This window comes from Galeopterus variegatus, unplaced genomic scaffold (genome assembly GCF_000696425.1).
Source record: "Galeopterus variegatus unplaced genomic scaffold, G_variegatus-3.0.2 Scaffold5822, whole genome shotgun sequence".
Classification (NCBI taxonomy): Eukaryota; Metazoa; Chordata; class Mammalia; order Dermoptera; family Cynocephalidae; genus Galeopterus; species Galeopterus variegatus.
Window position 1 is genome coordinate 107,579 of NW_007731933.1, and position 6,000 is coordinate 113,578.

Here is a 6,000-nt window from a genome sequence, read left to right on the forward strand (position 1 = left end):
GTGCAAAAAATGCTTGAGGTGACTGCAAAGATACACAGAGGTTTTTGTTTTCATTTTTATATATATTTTTTAGCTTTTTGGCTTTTTAAAATTAAAATTTAAAATTTTTATTTTTAGAGGTTTTTGTTTTTAAATGGGGAGAAGAAAAAGATGTAAACAGGGAACACTAGCATCCCAAACGCATGCCTTTTTTTTTTTTTTTTTTTTTTTTTAATAAAGGTGACCGGTAAGGGGATCTATACCCTTGACTTGGTGTTGTCAGCACCACACTCTCACAAGTGAGCGAACCGGCCATCCCTATATAGGATCCGAACCCGTGGCCTTGGTGTTATCAGCACCACATTGTCCCGAGTGAGCCACGGGCCGGCCCCCAAACGCATGCCATTAATTCCTGCACATCCTGCGAAAGGTGGGCTACAATGTCAGTCTGGGCTTCCTAACAGACAAGGAAACGGTTCTGTCCCTAACTTTCTCCGCTTAAAATCTTGATTGGCAACCTCTACTCTAAAAACCCCAAGGCCGTCCCTAGGCTTAGAGGGCCCACGTAGTCCAGCCCCCACCGACCTCTCCTGCTTCCTTCGGCAACACTGTCCCTTCCCTTCCCGCACTTCCCCGCCAGATGGAAATTATTTCTAGCATTCGGGGGGAAAAGGGCGGGTTGCTCCCCTCCAGCCCACCCCGGCAGGGTGTTCGCAGCCCCCGCCCCTCGGCGCGCTTCCTTCCAAGTCCAAGGCCAAAAGTTCCTGGCGCTCGGAGGTGACGGACGCCGCCCCCGCCCTCCCTTGGGTTAGTCCCGCCCACTCCACTCCTTCTGCTTCCGGAAGGGCCGCTACTTTTGCACTTCTCATGGGCGATCTGCCTCACCCACGAGACAAGGTGTCCCTAGCACACCGACGGGCTCCTGGGGGAGTCTACTTACGAGAGCGAAGCAAAGCGAATTCCATTCCGCACGAACGAGTGCGGTTTCCCACGGCCCCAAGCGAGTACACGAAGGAGAGCGGGGAGGCGTTGAGAGGCTGCGGCCGGCACGCGGTGTCACCGCCTAAACCCCGCCCCCGGCGGCGCCTTCTAAAAACGTACTTCCGTCCGCTTCAACCTCTCTTTCCCTTTCTTCGCCATCGTGGCGTGTGCGGTACCCTCTTTTCCTCGCCATGGTAAGTGCATCGGCCGCCATCGGTTTCTGGGTGGCTTCCTGAGACCCGAGGCCGTCGCGGGCTGGTCGCGGCCTCGCGGGGTGTCGAGGTGCAAGAGGCTTTTAAAGGCTTTTTTAAGAGAAGGTCGAGTTTAGCCACTGCTCTTGTCCGCGAGGCTGGCGGGAAGCTAGTGAGCAAAGTGAACACCTGGGGAGGGGCAGGCTGCGCTGGTGCCTCGGGTTCGAGGAGGTGTTTTGCTTGCCTGGCCGCCGCCCAGACGGGCAGGGATTCCCGCTTCCCTTCGCCTGGAGCAAACTGAATCCGAGGCAGGGAAAAAGGTCAGAGGGTCCACCCTAGAATTTGGGGCCCGACTGTGGGCTGCGTGTGGCACGCGCGACGTGCTGGAAGTCTGGAGATGGGAAAGTTTCCAGCCTTGTTCCCAGGAGCGTACCACATTGTTAGGTTATAGGACTTTTTAGCCGTTTGTTCAGAGACTTGAGCGTCACCGGGTGGAAGCGCCCGAAACAAGAGATGTTGTGTGAACCTGTGTCAACAGGGACCAATCACTGTCACATTGTTTTCTGTGACAGGGTACTCAGAAATTTTAAATGTTTATTGGCTGCTAGGTGTGGAGGGCATCAGTATCTGGTGTTTTATAGTTTATTACTTGACAAAAAATGTACAGCTGCTACTGCGGGCTGGGTCGTGGTCTTTGTCTTCTTTTAACTATCTCTATTATGCAAGGGTGTATTGGGCCAGCTTGGCCAGGCTTTAGACCTGTACTCATGCCTTTTTGCCGGGTTGTCCTTCAGATTTGGGATGGTGTGGGGTTGGGCTTGGGTTTAGATAATCCAAGTTCTCCATGAAAACCAAAAGGTGCAACTGGAAATTGGGAAATTCATCTTAGAAAAGCTGTCTTGGACATTTTAAACAAGATTAATACCAAAAGGGTGAGTGAGTTAGAATTGATCTACTGAATGTCAGGGACTTTGCTTGCATAAATCTTAATTACCTTCGCAAAGGCGCTTGAAAGTAGGTACCTCTATTTTACAGAGTAGGGCAGTGAGACTCATTGACTTGCAAGTGATAGGTTGTTCTGGTTGACCCAAAGCCATGTTCTTTCCAGGAAGCCAAGTTCCCGAGCCATAGCCATTCCCGATGGGGTCATCTGAGCCCTCGGATGACAGCAGGATAAACTGTAAGGCAGCTCCATCTGTGGAGCAGAGAGGACCTGGGTTTGAATCCCAGCTTTACAGGTTAATACTCTGATTTTGGTGGGTTACTCTCCTGCCTGATTCTGCTTATTTTTATTTGAACGATGAAAATTATGGTATCAGCCTCCACAGAAGTTGTGAGGATTAAAGGGCTTGATGGTTTAGCATTGAGATTTTTCAGGGTATGTTAAGCACTCAAGTGATTGTTGGATTGAGGGAGTTCTTGACTTCATGTCATTTGGGCAGGCTCCAGTACCACTGTCTAAATCGATTGTGTTGCCTTCCCAGTCTTCTCACAAGACTTTCAGGATCAAACGATTCCTGGCCAAGAAACAAAAGCAAAATCGGCCCATTCCCCAGTGGATTCGGATGAAAACTGGTAATAAAATCAGGTAAGACCCCATTGTCCTGCTTGTTTTTGTTTTTAGCCACTGGCTGGCGGGGGGAATCATAACTTTTGACCCTGTTACAAGGCTAGTTCCAACCAGCTGAGCTAATCGGCCAGACCTTTTTGTTAAATTTAAAGTTACTTTTGGGGATTGAATATACTATGAAAGATACATGCAAATCCGGTCCATCTTCTACCGCTATGCTGAAATTCCTTTTTTAAAAATGTGCTTCTTTGGTTTCTGCACTCACCCAGCCCACAGGGGGGCTTAGGGGCAGAAGCTTCTCCGGTACTTGTTAATTTCTTGATTGGCTTTAGTCTGAGCTAGAGCATAAGGCGGAAGGCTGTTTTATGCATCCTGGGAAGACCCAATCAGTTGAAGTGTTTATCTTTTCTAAAGATTGGAGTACTGCCCTCTACTGCAGAATAGTTGAATTGATGATTTTAGAAGAAAGACATTACTTGAATTACTATGAAAGACCTCTAAGGTCATCTAGGCCAACTCCAAGCAAAGCTAGACCTAAAACTCAGGTCTCCTGTGTGCCTTTTTTGAGCCCAATGCTCCTTGGATCAGGTGGGCCTGGAGACAAGTCTTGAGGGGAGGAAATAAGTCAGATTTGCCCAAGGTCCTGCCGCCAGCAACAGTCCCAGTGTGTTAAACAACTTTCAGAACTTTGATTTGTTTAAAATGAAGTATCAGGTTTTCTGGCTCTCCCAAATAAGCCCAGGAGACGAAAAAGGGGAGGAGGAAAAAGAAAATACTGCCAAAATTCTTCATTTTCAAAGCACTTTAAGCTGACATTGTTGGGGTGAGCCTAGCATCTTTCCTCTTGAAAGATGAAGACATTGAAGCTCAGGAGTGCAAGATCACAAAGCTAGTATAGAACTCAGAATTGCATGGCAAATCTAGTAGAAAGACGTAGTACAAAGACAAGACATGTACTGTTGGCTTAAAGTGAGATCCCGTTTCTTTAATTCATTTAGCCAGTTGGATATGTGAAAATCACCACCCACTGTAACCTTATAGGCTAGTTAATTGCTACCTTTGTCTACTGTGTACTAGACACTGTCCTTGATTTTTTTATGTATATTAATATGTTTAGGGGATATCACTGTACAGGCGCACGTAAATATTAAAGCCCATGGTCTTCCCACCATACAGTACTGAGAAAAGAGCACTGAGTTGCTAGGTGAACTGGTTTGGCAACTCAGCCCTTCTACAAACTTGATAGATGCCGAGAGCATCACAGGCTCATCACATCTATAGTAAAGCCCTTTTTATAATGTATCTACATGAACATAAGTTTCTCCATGTCCCCATCCAATGATGGCGGGACCTGCCTTATAGGTTGTTGTAGGGAATGAAAGAAATGTATATAAAACTCAGTGCCTAGTTCAGTAAATACCTGCTATTTTTTTTTTGGTGCCTGGCCAGTATGGGTATCCAAACCCTTGACCTTGGTGTTATCAGCACCATTCTCTAACCAATTTGGGTCAGCCCAAAATGTCTTGGGAGGGGGGGCAGCTGGCTGGTACAGAGCTCTCAACCCGTGTCCTTGGAGTTATAAGGCTGTGCTCTAACCAACTGAGCTAACTGGCCAGCTCCTGCTATTATTAATATTAGTCCCTTGCTCTGTGGTCTCCTACTATTGGGAAGGTATTTTGTATTCGGAATTATATATCCTTGACCCAGAGAACTAGCATAATCGAATGATTTTTCTGTTGTCTCAGCTATCTTCCAGCTTTTAAAATGTATTGAAAGCAGGTTGCAATTACAGTGCTTCATTTTGTGGAAGTACTGCCATTATCCTGCTAAAAGAAAATCTGTGTTGATCATTTTCGATTTTGCCTTTATGAAGGTAAAATCATGACAGATTGACATGGACAATTATGGGATTGCTTTATCTCTGCAAGTCACTTGCTGTGGGATAGACATGAATGAGAGTGTTAATCTGTTGTAAAGATCATGCAGGAGATTTTATGTGTGTGACTTTTTAGAAGAGGGTTCTCCCAGGTCTGTTGAATCAAAAGTGGGTGAGGGTACATCTGGGGAGGGGGAGAGAGCTTCCCCACTACTCTGGTTTTAGTTCAGAACCTAACTTTGAATCATTGAGAGGTTAAAATTAGGCCTGATTTGTTCTTAAAAACGTGTAACAAATCATTTTTTTACTCCAGAAAGAATTCCAAAATTGTTGAGGAAAAAATGGGATCCTTTGTATTTTGTAGTACCTAAAAGGCAAAGTTTGTGAATAGGAACAGCTAAATAGCAGTCAGACTGCCTTTGTAACTTGCAATTTCTTTCTGCTTAGGTACAACTCCAAGAGGAGACATTGGAGAAGAACCAAGCTGGGTCTATAAAGAACTGCACATGAGATGGCACACATATTTACCAATTAATCATGTTACCGTATCAAGCTGAAAGGCTGAAAATCTGGACAGTTGGACATGTTTTATTGGAGAGAAATCTTTTTTTCTGCTCTGCACAAGTGGATTGATTCCGCAATAAATATGTGAAAACTTTTGTTTGGAAAAAAAAATTACACTTCATTGAACTGACACAAGACGTGGACACGTTTTTGGGGAAATTCTTTATTTCTGTGCTCTGCACAAGTGGATTAATCATGTAATAAATATGTGAAACCTTCTGTTTGAACTGCTGTTGTATTCTGGTGGGCGATGTACTGATTTACTCACCACTATACAAATGAGGACATGTGTCATTTTTGTACCTGAGGGTGGCACATTCTTATTTAAAATAAGTAGCGCCTGTATATGCTATTCTATGCTGCCAGTTTTGGGGTAGGAATCATCTAAACTGGGGGTTGGCAAACTGATCCATTGCCAGTTTTTCTAAAGGCTTGCAGACTAAATGGCTTCTGCCTTTTTATTTTATTTTTCACCAAGACAGAACACTCTCAAGCTTTCTGTTTGTATTGCAAGTGACTATGCCAGTAGAACTAAAAATATTTTTGTATTTGCTGTATTGATAATAGCTATGCCAATTGTATGGCTAGGGCAATTCATAACTAAAGCCAAAATGTTTCGTTATTTTAGTTACACTGAGTTGTCATTCGTATTGTCAGGGCTAGGGCCCCACAGTCCCTTCAAACCCATTGTACAGACTGGGTCACAGACCCCTCACATGCAGGCCCACACTAGGTAGTTGAGAAAGATCCCGGGAGCCATTGGCAGGTGACACGAACTCAGTCCTCAGCGGTAGCAGCAGTGGTCTCGGGGGCATCCCAGGGGCACTGGCAGCAACAGC